A 17,164-nucleotide genomic window follows, 5' to 3' on the forward strand; every position below is an offset into this window, starting at 1 on the left:
TGTCAGGCAAACAGTGCCTGGACAACACACAGAGTGGGCTGCAGAGGGAACACGGTGAGTGAATACCTATGAGTCTCAGTGATTCATCACTCCAAGGAGCTCTCTCTGTAATCACAGAGGACCTGCAGATGAGGAAGACTTGAGGATTTATGACTCTGGGGCAGAGTGACAGCTGTCCTAGGTATTCCAACCCCAATCTACAAATCAACGCTTTTATTAGAAAGTGACAGCATTAATGGTGAAGGGTTGAACAACCAACCACCCCCAGAACAAAGCTGTCACCTGAGAGAGCAGTGATGCTTCATCCATGGAAAAATCAATCAGAAATGAAAGCTTTTCGATGGCTGAGGGCTCCATCTGTAAGCTCACCTCTAGCTAACAGAATCTGCCCTTCCTGAGTGTTGGGATGCCTGGTTTATCACAGACATGAAGAAACACAGGGTTTAGTGCCAGGACCTTGCAAGTGACACTGTAGAGCACCCCCTTGCCCCACCAGCATCCCCCCAGGGACACAGTTTCACTGATTCACCTGCTTCACAGGGACCCTTTTACACCCACTCTGCTGTTTTAGATGAACAGTTTAGTGTCCACATCATGCTTTATGTAACAGAATGATGCTCCCTCTACAGCTGCCCTTCTCCTCCACCACAGACAGCTGAATCCTGCCTGGAAGCAGCAGTCCCTGCAGGTCATGGAAAAATTAAAGTTTCCCTTCTAAACTTGTGGCTGGAGCAGATAACTGGAAACTAAGAGGCCTGAGGTCTATTGGGCCTTCCAACAGGTGCAGGTCAATAGTTTCCTTATCTGTGCAACCAAGTTTCCCCATCTCTGAAATGGAAAAGCTGCCTCTGTGCAGTGTTTATTCACAAAAATAGATTGGGGCTTTCAGCTGGGTAGTGACATAAAAGTGCAAAGTGCTAATGTGGGCATCAGCTGTGGCCAACTTACACCCAGAAACAGGGAGAAAGAAAAAAAAAAAAAAAAAAAAGGGGTGTACAACATATTCTTGCATTGCTTACCACACAGCCCTCAGTACAAACCAAACAATGCACTTTATTTTAGAGAAGGGACATGTTCTGTGGCTGCTGCTGCCTGGGAGGGCAGGGAGGTACCAGGGACCTTTACACAGAGACTGCTCCCAGACTGAACTGCTCCAAAGGACAGACCAGCCTTTTAACCTCAAAGAAATTTCTACAGGAAATAAATCTCAAATACTTGCTTTCCAACTGCATGTCTTGCATTTCTTTGAAGAAAGCACAGTCCAAAGCAAGGTTGCATTCACAAGCAATGACTTTTCTCATCATGAACTGCATACACAACATATTTTAGAGATGCTGTCTGTGGAGCTTAGCACCAACACAGGGTAATGGCCTCCTAGTACTGCAAAGACAATCCCAAGAGGTTTTTCTACAGAGGAGAGGACACAAAGTCCCACCTGAAGCCCATCACACTACCAAGGTGTAGCACTTTGGGGAGTGCTTGGGGAGGGACCCCCCAACCCAGAGCTGCTGGATGCTGCCACTTCTTCCTCAGGGATAATTGGCAGGGCTAGAGCTGACTGGCAGGAAATCAAGGAACAAACCTGTCTGCTTCCAAGAATGGGCAACAAGTTCAGAGCTTTAGGGCTGTGTGTAGTAACACTCACCTCCTAGTCACCATTTGTGTTCAAGAGCAACCAGAGAAGCATTTGGGGCATGGGGGAGGGGGCAGATAGACTTTTGGGGGACCAATCAACCACTCAAGGATTTTGTTGAATCTTATAACATACTTTTACCATTTTATTAGCAAGTATTGCTATGTTTTGTTGAGATCTAACCTTTAGGAGAGGCAGCAGCAGCCAGAACTACCACTGATGTTCCTGTATGGAAGCATCACCACAGAGAAAAGTGCCAGACATGAGCACTACTGAAACTTAAGGTATTGGTATAATATTTTTCTACTTTGACTTCTGCAACAGGTCACATCTATCCATCATGTAAGAAAGACTGAGGATGTTACCCCCCCAGGGACGTGATTTTTTGCCATTGTTTATGGAAGGGATGAGAAATAACTTGCAAGTTATTAGTGTGGTGATAGTCACTCACTGGAAGAAAAATATTAAAGCTATTTTGGCACTTATATGAAACAGAACAGTATCAAGCAAATGCTTAGAAATTAGGAAAAAGTAAAAGTAACAAGCCAGCGGTATCTTTGAAGTTCCTACAGTAATGTTAAATATTATTCTATCATTTTATTTGGAAAAGGATTTCCTTCGGTGTTGCCTCACTAAGTACAAGATGAGTGTTTATGCAGCTAGTTCCTAAGCTCTATACATTTACAGATGAAAGATGAGATAAAACAGACAAGCTAGAAATGTCACCTCAGCTGGGATTTTTGATAACAGAAGACTTTTAGTAATGACAGTGGTTCCCAGGATAAGACAATTGAGTGTTTGAAAGAGAGAAAAAAACTGATAATGTCAAGGTAGTGCCTGGTGACTTGGTAGCTCAAGGAGAATTTTGCAAAGATACAAGGAAAGTGACAATGCTTTGGGCTATTATGCTCTGGACCATCTATCAGCTTGGCACTTCCATCCTGGAGAACCTCTGAGTTTTCACTTATTTCCTTGCTCTCCAGAAGGGGACAAGTAAGCAGCTTCGGAAAAAAACCTGATTTCAAGATCTGTTGTAAAAGTATTTCTAATATTTTAATGACCTGGGAGCCAGATATTTTTCGGGGCTTGGTTATTATGTCACTAAGATGCCTCAGATGTTTTGCTTCACTTCTTAACCTCAAACGTGGCATGACATAGCCAGACACTTGCAATATGCAGTGTCATGGACAGACACCAAGAGTGCTGCGTATGCAATGGAAAAAATGCAGCAGAGACACTTAGACATCAGTAGCTATATATACACACACACATATATTGGGGTTCAGGTAAGCACATGCAGCCTGGATTTTCTTGTTTATTCTTCTCCCAGCCTCGGGAGGTTTTTTCCTGGGGCTCATAACCTGTCCTCTTCTGGCAGGGCTTGGGCTGAGGAACAAACCCTCCCTGAGCCTCTCCTGACAGCCTCCAGCTCACCTCCCTCTCCTTCTGACACTGAGTAAACATCAGCTTTTAACCCCTAGGATATTACACTTGACCTTTGCACCACTGCAAATTTCTTCATAAATAAATGCTTGAGTAATGAGGAAGGAGGAGACAGAAGGATTTAGGGGGGAAAAAAATAGCATATGCAAAACTTGATTGAGCTGTCTGGTCACTACAGCCTGATACAAGGGTGGTTGGGGAGGTTTTGTGATGGATGACATGTCATTCACAAGAGCTCTGTCGGTAGTTGCCAGCACAAAAAGAGGTCCTTAAAATTCCAGCAGCTGAAGCCCTGCCATTCCTCAGGGAGAGGAACAGAGCCATCCACCACCCACCCACTTGGCCGGCGCGGGAGCCCAAAGGATGAGCAGAAGTCACAATCATTTTGTTTGTGCAAAACTCTTGGCCACGAAGTAGCAGCCGGTGCCTGGCTTACTGTGTGCTGCACTCCAGGGTGTCCTGGCAAGGGGACCTGCACACAGGAGCTCCCAAACTCCTCGTGTGCAGGGCTTCTACCTGGCAGCCAGATGGTCCAAGGGGGAGATGCTCCATTATTTGTGGGGGAATGCAGTGCATTCCTACCTATGAGAATGATTGATTTCATAAAACAGTTAAGAAATTTGGTCAGTGTTGTTTAGGCTTCCAATTGTAGGCATTCAAATACTATCTAATTCAATCAATTTTTTTTTTTTTCCCACTGTCACCCATCACATTGGCTGTAAAGTGGAAATAGTTTTTGTCTGCCTTTTTTTGGATCTCAGCAGCATAGATTTTTAATGGAGAGCTATGTTTTTACACCAAGAAGCCAGATGGATTTGATTCAAACTTCACTCCTTTGACTGAGCTTCACTCAAACACAGTTTGACTTTATACTAGTTTAGACTAAAATAAAAATAATAACCTATGCAATGCCCTCCCCATTCAGTTTGTTTGGGTAACTGCAGATAACCACCACTTCCCCCTGCAACTCTTGGTTACTTGCTTTGGTTCCCCCACTGCTCACACTGGCTCAATATAGCCCAATCCCCAGTGAAATAAATTGGTTTTTAGTCAGTACAAAAGCATGTGGCTTTTTTGCCTGAATTATAATTTCTCCACAGTTACACCTGTGGCCAATAGGACCTGAGAGAGAAAGCAATAAGAGGAAGCAGGTCATTATTTGAGTAAACATGAGATGATGCCATGAGGAAACGTTTGGCTCACCAGGTGGCAGAGAGAAGCAGCAGTGTTGTTCTGCTTTTCTCTGTTCCTTCCTCCGGGCAGGTACCACCGGCCATTTGTCACATCACACAAATGTCCTCCCCCGTGCCCCATGGGTGAGGTGGTGGTTTAGGGAATGATGTAACCAGAGGAGGAATTTGGGCTTGACAGCTTTTTCCCCACCGGTTTGAGGCAGCAGCTGGGGAACACCTGCAAGTAATGGGACCAGTATTTGGATATAGAGAAGCCAGAGCAGTTGGCAGAGGACGGTGCATCTCATCACCCCCAGTCACATGGGGGAAACTGAGATATAGATGTGCAAGTCAAGACACAGGTAGTGCTGTGGTTCCCACCACTTAATCTTGATTTTTCTGGGCTGAAGGAGAGCTATCCAGTGAAGAAGGTGGCTCTGGGTTTGATCCCCAGTTCTCCCTCAGCCGGCCCCTGGGCTGGCAGGATCTGCTCGCTGACCTTTCCAGGAATGGGGCTGCATGTCTGAGTGAAGACTCACTCAGGATCAACCCCCGTGACTCTGGGTAAATGAAACACTTTGCTGTCTGGCATATCACTCCCTTTCCCACGGAAGGCACAAATAGTCACCAGGCCATGTACAAACACAAGGAATCTATTATTGGCACCTCTCCTTGGCTCGCCGTCGTGACGTCCAACCTGGAGGCAAGTGTTAATGCCCTTATAAGGCTCCTCACACACATTTAAATGTGTTATCCCCTGGCCGATGATACAAACTGCTATCTCAGTAGCATAAGGCATGGGGAGGTGGGAGATTTTCTTGGCTCTGTGGTGAGAGAGAGAAATTAAAAAGGAGCCTACAATGCTGAGTCACTGTGACAAATAACTTACTATGGAATACGTTCAGGCTTTAGCAAGGAGGCAGCTGATAGTGAGTCAGTGACTGACTAGTGCCTCCTAGATTTTCCTCCTTGGGAAAGGTTCAGTTTAATGGGATGAAGCACCAGCAAAAAGTTCTCAGTGTTACCGGGTCAATATTGCTAATTATGCACATGGTTAAAATCTGTCAAGTTATATTATACAATGTGTGATATGTGCATTTTTTTGTGTAGCAATCCCCTGTAGCAGTTCAGTGTGTCCCATTAAAAACACTGGTTTTCAGACACTGGAAATTTTGTCACACATCAACTGTTGGGCCATTGTAATTCAATCATTGGCCCTCTTTTGGTTGCTCAGACTTGCAGGCTTATGAATGTCCTGTTTATAATTCTGGCTTAGCACTCCCTAGCACAATTTAAACCAAAATAGATAGTTTTCTCTTAAAAACAAAACAAACAAACAAAAGCCAAAGGATTCTTCCAAAAGCAAAATGGGTACAGCTTGGAGGCAGAAGGCACAAGAAGATCACAATTCACCCAAATATGTAGTACCAGTAAAGTCAGAAGAGGGAAACAGTAAGCTGGTCTAATCAACTTTGGTCTGGTCCTTTTCACCTGGACTCCAGGCCATGAACATGCCACCAAAACAGCAGAAACATCAAGAAACAAAGCCTCCCAACAGCTGGAAAGCAGCAGCCAAATCCCTTTCCTGTTCACACAACCCAGTTTCTGTTTACACTGCCTGGCACAGCCGCTGATTAAATTCTCAAATATTCACACAGACTGACACTGCTCCCCTTCAGGACACAACTTGCTGTCTTGCTGAACATCAAGGATACAGGAAAAGTTAAAAGGCAGTTTTGTCACTCAATAACCAAGTGCTGAAGCCTTTCCAGCCATCCCACCATCAGCCATGGCAGCAGTGGATCAAGGGAGCAATGTGATACCTCCTGTGGTCCCACCAGGCTGAGGTCCCTTTCATCTTTGCCTGCACTCCTGTCTCCAGAGAGACCCAATAGCATCAGCCCTGAAATTCCTAAGATACCACGTTAACCATTACATTATGGGGAAGATTATAGCTATTCCAGAGCAGACCACAGCCAGGTGGAAAGAATTTACTATCTTCTTCTTCCACCTGCACTTTGGGAAGAGACATGAAGTTCAGCCTGGTAAAGGGAATATTTTCTCCTCAAGTAATTCCAGCTGGGACAGGGCAGTCAGGGTCTGAGCACAAGTAACATAAAGGCAAAGAACAATTCACTGTTAGCTTGAACTGTTAATTAGCAAGTGAATTGTTCTAATGCTGTTCCTGTCTAAAGACTGGATGTTGAAGAAGTGTAATTAGCTACTGACATAATTTGTCCAACTCCTATGAACTACAGAGGTCCAGTTCATAGTGAATGGGGTCCACAAAGCTGGTCAAATATTTTTGCACGATACTTTTGTTTGTTTCTTGAACAAAGGTGTCTTTTTTTCCCCTAAAACAAAGCTTTTCTTCAGAATCAGTGATATCATCAACAATTTCAATCTTTTTATAGCCCAGTGCATCTCTCTCCAACCCTGTGAGACAAAGGGCTTCCTTATTTCCACCAGGGCTCTACTAAATTGCAATACAAACCCCACTATTAAAGTAACTGGCATTCTCCATAGAAGGGCAGTGGGGCAGCCAAGGGCTTTTCCAGGCCAGGGAAGAGCTAAGTCCAGAGGGAAGCAGGGAACCATTCCTTTCACCAATGTCACTGTTGCCTGGTCTGTTGAAGGATTTTCAAGCCAGGCTTTCATTAACCCTGAGGCGATGAAGTGGTCTTAAAGTGGATGTGAGTCTATAGTTATGATCAAAAGAGCCTTCTTTTTGGGAAGAATTCTCCCCTATCTGTGAAAATCACACACAGACCCTGCTTTTAAAAGCAGCAAATACATATAATTTTAAAGAAAAAAAAAATACCCATGTTTCTCTTCGCATGTTTGTGAAGAGAGACTCTCAGATATGACCTTTCCAAATGCCTGTCAATAATCAGCTGTAAAACAAGAGATGTCAGTAATACTTCTCCAATGCAGAGTGAAGAGCAGCCAGCTTCCAAACAGCCTCCAAAAAGAGGAGGATTTTCTCAAACTAATTTTATTTCCTTATCTTTAGTCATCTGCTGCAAAAGAAAATACTAAATATATTCCTCAGTCTACTCCTTCCAGTGATAGCTCGAAGGAGTAAAGAACCATATGGTCCTTCAGCTGATCTATACTGTCTCCATGACAATGCACATTTACAAAGTTTGCTTCTAACAACTTGGTAGTATGAGCTCCAGTTGCTTGTAATGAAGGGGACGAGGCAGCCTTTCCAGAAGGGAGAGCTGCTCCTGCCTCTGCACCAGCCCAGCTCTCCTGATTCCTGCTGATCAAGAGGATGCTTTATGGTATGAGGCCACCACACCCTGCACAGAAAATGCCCAGACCTTCACCTGGGTGAAATCAGTTTAGCTTCAGCCATCTAGATGCAGCTCTACACCATCCCACAAGCCAATACACTTATTCCCTTCAAGTTCCATACTTTAGTTGGTAAGACACTTAGAAAGTTTTTTTACCAGGGAAAAAGCTTTGGTTTCTTTGCTCACATGGGGTTTTCATTCAGTGAAACCAGATTTCCCGAAGGTTCCTCTCTCTGGAGCAGGGAAGGGTCTTCAAGCCATGACCCATTGAGCAGGACTGAAGGGTGGGGGAGCAAGAGCCAGACACAAGTTTCTTATCCCAGAGCACCCACAGCTGGAACTCAGGCAAGAGCAGAGGGGCTCCCTGGCAAGAGAAACATTCTGCCAGAAAACATGATCACAATTAACAACCAAGATGGCTTAAGTGTTAGTAGTAAAAGCAAAAAGTGCTAATTCTAACAGAGAAAGGTTCACTGATTGTTTGTCTTTGCAAAGAAAAATTAGGGGACTTGAAATGTCATCTTTTAACGTCTTAAATTTTGAAAACCCCTTTAAGACCTTTTCTCCTCTCTCTAGGGCAGCTTAGCTCACCCCAGTCTGGTGGACTGGCATTTCTTCCCAGGCTCAGTGGGTACATCAGGACAGGTGTTTCTAACCCTCTGGAGGTGGGGAAGGTTCCAGGGCAGGGACAGATGCTCTGCACCCTCCAAGGAGCTGAGGCAGTGAGATGGGTGCTGCAAACACCCTTTGGGGGCCAGGCACAGCCTGTCCAGGATCCAGAGCCTGATAGGGCAGGCTGTCCCCTGAGCCCTGTGGAAATGCAAATACACTCCAACAGGGATTTATTTACCTTATTGACACCCCTAGGTGTGCCCATGGTATGTGCACAACCATCTGCAAAGGGAAAGGGAATCACCCAGCAGAGCATTCAGGCAGGCTGGGACACCTCTAAAATTTAGGGATCTTTTCCAGAATTCTATTTGGAGAGGCCAGGATCAAGATGACACTTTACAGCTCCAGGTGCATTTTACCAGGCATAACCATAAATGCAATCACCTTTTTGGGCTTTTATACTGTGGGATCTATGTTGTGGGAGTTCTGGGAGCTATCAGCATCCAGGAAAGACATTGGCAAACAAAAGGGCAGCTGCTACCACTTTCCCTGGGAGAGAAGACGATGCGGTGGCAGATTTTACACATCAACCTTTTACTTTTTTACCTCTCTTTTTTACTTTTTAAAGTCTTTTATATTCTTGTCTTTTCCAGGTTTCCTGGATTTCCCCATATGAGAAAGAGAAACCTTACTGCACAATATTTTTAATTTTTTATATTTTCCTCCCATGTCTTCTACTGCAACTACAAAAAGACCATCGACTGGAAAATATAATTTGCCAGTAGCTGTTGAAATTCTGGCACTTACCAAAGCCACGCTACTTATTAAGCAGGGCACAGAAGTTTAAGATGCCCAACTTACTGACTACTTCAATGGACAAAAAAAATAAATAATGTTACACTACGCTATAATAGCAGAAAAATGTTGAGGAACAGGCTGCGTCTGGGCTACAGGCTGTCAATTGGCAGCCTCCTCCTAAACAAGTGCAGAAAGACATTATATTGTTATTTTCAGAGCCCGTGTGTTTCACTATTCCCCAATCAGTACAATAGCTGTCAGCACTCCTGTTCTGAATTTCACACATTTGCTTAATCAGAAACCAACAGAAATACACAACCGGCTGAAGTGGTGCATGAGACTCAAATTCCTTCTCTATCAAGGAGTGACCCAAGATATGGGCTGCAGATCAGCTTAACCCCATGTAATCTCTTTTAAAAGGACCTAAAGAACATATTTCAGCTCAATAACAAAAACTCCAGCTGGCTAAGATGTAACTGTATTTTAAAAAAAAAAAAAAAAAAAAAAAAAAAAAGCATAAAAGAATGACGATACGTTAATTTAAAATAAGCCAGACGTGTTTACTTTTAATTGACAGGATGAAACATTTGGAGACTTTTTATTTAAAAACCCCATTAAACTGGCCCAGGCAGCAAAATCCCTACAAATTGATCAGCTGTTTTGATTTTTGCTAGACTGGCATTTTTGACTAAGAAACCCCTATCATTAAGGTCACTCATCTGCAGTCCCCACTGCTTGTATAGCCTGAGAGGGATGATTTAAACACAACCAGGACTCCAGAGAGCTGGCAAACAGACCCATGTTCAGCAGCTCTGCTCCTCTCAGCCCTCACCCTCACAGCAGCCAGGCCCAGGACACTGCTCACAAGCTGTCTCAGCCTTCATTTGATGCCTGCAAATATATGCCAAGTTCTAATTATGCTTGACAGTCCTCTAGAAATTCAGATTTTTTTTTCCCCCTGCCCCCCCTGAAAATACCAGAAGTCTATTTCAAGAGAACACAGCTAATGCTTCTCTAATTAGAGCTGAGTTTCCAGTTAACCCTTCACCCCATATTCCAGAGTAAAACACATTCTGCCAGAGGGGAGTCACATCCAGACAAGTCTACCAGAATTACACAGGGCAAGGAGGAGTTTCTGCTGGGGAGAAAGAGAGACAGCTCAGAGTCACAGCTTCCTCTCAAAGCCTCCAAAACTCACAGATTTAGAAAGAGTTGGTTTCCCTTCTACTAAACAACCCTCTTCTTTTGGGGTGTAAGAGCCAGCCCTGTTTGGGCTTTGCTAATCTCTCTGTTTAGTGGCAGAGCACATGGGACCTGTCGTGCCAGGAGCTTAGGAGGGACCTCTCAAAGTCATTTGGTGCCTCTGAGAGCTCCCTGTGAATGACAACGTAAAGGATTCAATGTGTGAGCCCAAGTGTTGACCAAACAGTGCTTATGAAAGAGTTTAAGGGGAGGAAATGCTTTCCAGACACACAAGACTTTGCTAAGGGAAATTGCTACTCCGTAGGATGTCAGACACATAATGCCTATGCCATAAATGTCACCATACAGCATTTTTCATTCACAAAATACATGATTGATGTCAAGAAAATCCAAGGAAATGTATATTCCTTTTAATTCCTCTTACCCCTGCTCCTTTCTTTGGGAAACAGGCTTCAGGAGAAGCTTTGAAGAGCCATGTAAAAATCAATCACCTCCAGCTTGCAAAGGGTGGGAAAAAGCTAAAATATTGCCACATCTTTTCACATCTTTTAGGAGGTTGAGAAAGGGGTGCAACCCTGCTGGATAACTCCCACACTGCTCTGGTGCCTTCACATGCTGCACCCCATGATGCAGCCAGCACAGCCCACCCCCAGGGATAAGTGGTCCCAGGGTCCTACCAGATATATTTTTGCTAGGAAGGATTTCAGTCCAGATGCCTTGTGGAAAAAAAAAAAAAAAAATTGAAACAGGTAGAAGTGTTGCTCACTTTCTGCATAACTATTGCACCCCAATGAAAAAAAATTAGTAAAAAACTTTTCTTATTTTCTTCTTTTCTTCTTTTTCTTATTCCTTTTTCTAGTTTACTGAATTCAGTCTACATTTCCCTAAGGAAAACTCCACTAGGTTTACCAGTTTGGATCCTCAAGGAGTTTCTGTGGAAGCTCAGGCTAAGTGGCCACAGTTACACTGCTGGGACACTGGGACACTCTGGCTTGCTGGAGGCTTCATCCTGTTAGATCCCCTCAGGTACTTGGTGAGGGACAGCAATGAGCCAAAGAGCTCATGGCCATGGGACACAAGTCAGGAAAAGAAAATATTAGTGTTCTTATTATACAGGGGGATTAAGATCCTCTTTTATTTCACTTAATTACGGAAAGGCAGACAACTCTAGAGGTGATCCATAGCAAGATGGACTAAATGCCCTGGAGATGAGAGTGTGTAACTCCTTACAACAATAATCCTCCTGGTTTACGTGGGTTAGTTAAGTGGGTTTAACCCAGCCTGGAATTAATGGCTTGGGGCTGCATCCAGGCTTGGGTTCCAGCTGAAAGCCTGAGGCTGGAAATTGTTCCCACATCGTTGGAAAACCAGACCAAGGCCCGGACCCAACAGCCACTCAGTCCCCCCAATTTTTGCTGTATTACTGATGCAGTTTATGGTCACCAAGAAGGTTATTTCCACCCTCTTCCCTCCCCTTGATATGCGACTCCCTAGAGTGGGCTGTTTGTCCCCCCCCAAGGAGAAAATCAAGAGTCACAGCAGCAGCAGAGGGTGTGGGGGCAGACGCTTTTTGGGCATCAGAACTGGCAGTTTTTAGAGCCTCCAAATGAGTAGGCGACTGTGCTGAGGCTCTTTCTCCCACCACAAATCACGAAGCCAAATATCTCAGCTACACTGCACGTCTGCAGGAGCTCCTCCTCCAGTGCTGGGGAGTGTGGGAAGGGCTCTGCTGGCGTGGAGCTCACCCCAAGTGTTTGCGTGGTCAAAACTGAGGTGAGCCCCAGTGCGTGTGTTTGAGGTGGGCAAAGCCCTTCTGCCACTTACAACCTGCCTGGCTTCAGAAGAGCCATCTGGAGCACACCAAGCATTAGGACCATATGCAACCAGCCAAAAACCCTCGAGGGATGTCGGCACTTGAATAGCTCTGTGCTGGGTCACAAGGGCACCAGAGAGCAGAGCTCTTCTCTGCTTCTTCTTAGAGAAGGGGGGGGAACAAATTAGCAAAAGGTAGTGAAAACAGATGAACTTATGTATCTTGTACCCTATAAAAGAAAGGCCTTTCCAGTGAAACAGATGGGATTCAGTGCCATTTAAAGCAACTCCTGCTTTACCAAGAAAGCCTCACGCAAGCTTTGCGTGTGGATTACGCAAACAGTTTATTCGAGAAAGAGCCTGGCCACACATCTCTAACATCACAGGAAGCCTTCTTCATCAAAGCTGAATCAGAATTCAAGAAAAACACCCCCTATGCCCTTGAAGCTCAGGCAGTGCTATTGAATTAAACTACCCATGCTTGGGAGATGAGCTTAATTCTGTCACTGCTGCTTCTCTTTGCCTTTTCTGCTTGCAACCTTTGATAGTGCAGTCTCGGGGAGACATTTTTAGGAGCATTTAACACCATGGCTTCATTGTTTCTCATGAGTTGTAAAGCTCATCACAAAAGCTCATAGGCAAAAGTCAAGAGATTTCATGAAAACAATCATTGTAGATGTCATCTCCAACCTCTGAAGAGCTGAGCCACCAATTTAGCCCTCACTACCTCAGCTGCTTTACACATTTCTCTACATTAATTTTCTTCAGGGACCAAAACAGGAAGAAACACAGAACAAGTTGGGATCATTCCTTTGTTTCCTTCCTGCTAAAGGACTACTTAACAGCTAAAACCTCAAAAACAACAACAAAAACAACTCCCCCCAAAAATACACAACAGTAAAAACAATAGGACAGCCAGACATGGTGAGAATAATCAATATGGATAGAGGAAAAATTAGCCTGAATGAAATTTAGAGAGAAAAGTACCCTCTCATCCTTCCCCCATGCTGCCTTGTCCAACCACCCAGCTCCCACTGATGCTGTCATTTCAGAAGTGCAGAAATGACAGCTTCCAAAAGAGCCAGAACTGGTTCATGATGCTCAGTTAGGGGAAGCACATGCAAGCAACAGCTGAATGGAGAAATGCAGAGGAAACTAGAATGTTTGAAAAAGAGAAAAAAGAAAAAACTGGGGATGTAAAGTAAAGTGGGTAATATAGAGTGGAGTCAAGGAGAAAGGCTCCCAGCAGTGGGAGAAAAGTTGCAGTTTTGGCATACTGCTTAAACCAATGCTGAAGAAATAAATTCTAGTACTGAGCTAGATGAGGAGGTAGGAAAACACTCAACATACCTGCTAAGGGCTATGCTAAAAGCCTGGAGGTTCATCTCCTGCAGAAAAGAGCATTGTCCTAGTAGTCTATTGGTGCATCTGCTTATATCCATGAAGACTCTCACCTCCAGCACTTGTTTACCCTTGTTGCCAGCCCACACTTGAGCCCTTTCCCTGTAAGCACTCACACCTGTGTCCTGAGAAGGTTCCTGTGCTCACAGGCTTCTCCTGTTGACAAGTAGTTCAGAGATCAGCTGACCTTGTATAATCCAAGGCTAGGAACAGTCCTTGCATCCTCAGAACCTCAGCTTTTCTCCTTCAGATGGCACTCTGCCCGACCAGTGCCCAGCTAACAGTGTGGGATGGAAATGTGGAGTGTGTTAGCACCATCATCTCACTCTCATTTTAACCTTCAGGGTCAGTTGCCTGCTCCAGGATCCAGCCCCAGGGAGGGCTGAAGTCAAACAAGCCCTTCTGCTCATCACAAGAAAAAAAAAAAAAGTAACACAAAGTTTTTGCTGAGGGAAGAGAAGAAAATTGTAGCTTTGAGTTCAAGTAAACTTGTCTGCTCTTTCCTACATCCCACAGGAGTTGCAGTTATAGGTGAGCACAAAACTTGGGGACAAGCATGGACTGGTTAACAGAACTAATGAAGCAAACTTTTCTCACATATTTGAGAGCAAAATGGCTGAAATGTAGCTACTTGAATGGTAGGATGGGACATCGTTTTAAAGGACAAGGGCACTGTGTTTAAGCTTAAGGTAAATAGTTGAACAACAAACTGGAATTTAACCAACTCAGTGTTTTATTCAAAAGAAAAGGCATGAGGGATAGCTGAAGCTGGCACCAGGGTAATATAGAACACTCTAAAGCAAAGGAGAGAAAATAAACAAGGATATTCACAATGGAAAGAGAGAGCTCTGAACTACCTGAAGCTCAGAGAAAAATCTGTTTCAGGTACGTGGGAAACAGATCTCTGGCTGGAGAAGAGATGCACTAATAGTGACTCCATAAAGGTGTTTGCCCAAAGCCAGTGACTGGAACTAAGACACGGGGAAGGAAAAAAAGCTGTTAGATGCCAAGCCACAATCAGATATCACATAACCTTGGTGCTGGTTTTCAGACTAAAAATAGTCACAAAACTTCATTATAAGTTAAATCTATATTTTTCCTAAGTTACTTGCATAGCACCCCCTGATCACAGTGGGGTCAGGCCATTTGTCTGAGCCTGAGACTCAACGTAAGAAGGAGGACTTGGGTTTCATGTCAGGGAGTGATGAGCAGGGAATCTCCTCCTGGAGCTAATTTAGCCCACCCCTCGTAGGGAGTCAGAGAGAACAAACCTGGCCTTCCTGCCCTTCCAATCAGAAAAAAAAAAGTGCCAGTTCTGGGCCACAACAAGGGCACTGTTTTGTGTGCTTGTTGTTTGGTTTCTGGAGGTGTTCCTTAAAAGATGTAGAGGGATAGAACTCAAAGCCTTTGACAAGGAAGACAAGCAGAACTGAATCTCTAACAAGAGGAGGAAACCCTTGTAGGATTTTTTTTTTCCCTCCAGATGTTCATTCAAACATTTGTGTTAGCTTAAAAAAAAAAAAAAAAAAAAAAAAAGAAAAAGCTTAAAACAGAAAACAGTCTAACCAAAATCACTCTTAATCAGGTTTTGTTTCCATGGCACCTTTGATGTCACAAGCTTAATAGCTCTCCAGTGATCCATAGTGTCTTCCAGGAAAAAAATAAAATGGCTAGACAACCTTAATGCCAAATGTTGAATACACCCTTAAGAATATCCCTTCTGAAAAGTTTTCAGGCCTCCCTTCTCTTTTAAGAATCAAGGGAAGCCAAAAATCAAACCAGGAGTTTCCCCCTCCCACGCACCCACATCCCGCAGATCACCGGAAATCTTCACACAGCAGTTGGAATACATGGAGACCTACAAATATATTATTAAACTAAAAAGGAAACCCATAAAAAAGAAGCTGCTATAAAAATAGCTGTGAAACACTTTTTTTTTTCTTTTTTTTTTTTCTTTTTTTTTTCATTCTACAGATGCAAACGCTCAAGAAACATCTTTCTGTCAAAACTGGAACAGATTGTGGTGTTCAGCAGCACATTTCTTCACTAGGGAAACATTCTTGTTGCAATATTTTTGCTCTCTTCATTTGATATTTTTTTCTAAGGATTTTCTAATTAATCATGCTGCTGGTGGATGATTGCAGCCATGCCATGGCTGTTACTAACACATGCAAGTCCCAGTGGAGGTAAAGTAGGTATCATTTTCTGTTTTCTGTTTAAAAGCTTTTGATCAGTTATATTTTTATGGCTTGATCTGTCACTTGTGGTCAAGTAACATTCTCAGTCCCATCAGCCTTCAGGATCTTTATCTGATTTTATATGTAGAAAAAGGGGCAGATCTTTGCTCTTTGCTGTTTTTCTGGCTGTTGTTTGAGGAGTCATTGTTCTGCCTGGAGGATTCAGTATCTGCAGGAGAGGGGCTGCAGCTTCACATGACTTATGGAAAACTGCTGCTGTTGAAGAAATTACCTATCATGAATGACTCTAAAAAAAGCAAAATTCTGATTCTGATTAGAAGCTTTGTTTCGTTGAAGCTAAAGTGTAAAGATCTTGCTGTGGGTATTGTAAAATACACAACAAGCTTCTACCCATTTTGATGGAAAGAATAATTTGAAAATTCAGCCTCCTTTTAAAGAAAAGTTGATAAAACTGTTTAAGAGATGCCAAACGTGCATATCAAACAGGATACCTATAAAGCAAGATATGAAGAAAATAAAATAGTTCTTCAAAATAAAAGCCTCTAATCCAATTATTTTATCCTTTACTGTAGACAGAATAGAAAAATGAAGCAACAATGGATAATTCTCACATGATCCATGGCTTGGGGGCTTGAACTCTGCAATACCTGCAGAATGAATCTGGATGCTGTCAGATGAGCCAATGTAAAAACAAATAAGTTTGTCATTTTGAAACAATTATTTAGAATAATTCTTAGAATTCTAAGTATAACCTTAAAAGTGGATGCTACCTTTCTGCATGCAAGGGTTTGAACTAAAATGTCTGTACTGGTGAATTGCTCTAAGCTTTTGACAATCTAACAGAGAGTGTGACAGAGTTTAATACAGAGTTTATACCTTAATTCACCTTTGTACATATCAGAATCTGGCCCTTTCACACTTTCTCTGATATGAAATTTGGTGGCTGGACTATTTTGATCTACAAAAATGGGAAGACAGCAAATATCAGCTTTTTTTAAAAAAAGGCATATGCAACCAGATGCAGTTAATATATGCTTGTTTTCTTGGTTGAGTTATTGACTTGTTTATCTCTCTAACCTTGTGTCATTACAGAAAGGATAATGTATGTTAATACAGTGACTTAAAACCAAAAAATCCCACCCTTCTCATGTTTTGATAGTAGTTTTTTCCTAGTTATCTTGTGTGGCTTGTATTTTGCACAGTGGAACAGATTTATTTAGATACATATTTATATATTTATATATTTATATGCTATTATTCCACATCATGTTCCATAACACCCATTAGCAATTTTATCACTGGGTAAAGTTTTCCAACCAACCATCCAGCCACCCGCAGGCAGACCCATGCTCAAGTTTTAATGTGTTTCTCTTTATCCTGCTTAAAACTAAACATCTCCAGAGAGATGAGGCTGACAAGACAGAAGACCACTTTAATCAGCCCAGATATATGAAGTGTGGTATAAACTGAAGCATATTTAACTCACATTGTGGCAAGCCTTACAAAGGTGCTTTCCAGACTATTGCTGTGTGTGAGAACATGCCTTATAAATGACTTTGTAAGAGAAGGATGATGAAAAATAATATTAATCTC

The sequence above is a fragment of the Heliangelus exortis genome, chromosome 18 (genome assembly GCF_036169615.1).
Source record: "Heliangelus exortis chromosome 18, bHelExo1.hap1, whole genome shotgun sequence".
NCBI classification, from domain to species: Eukaryota; Metazoa; Chordata; class Aves; order Apodiformes; family Trochilidae; genus Heliangelus; species Heliangelus exortis.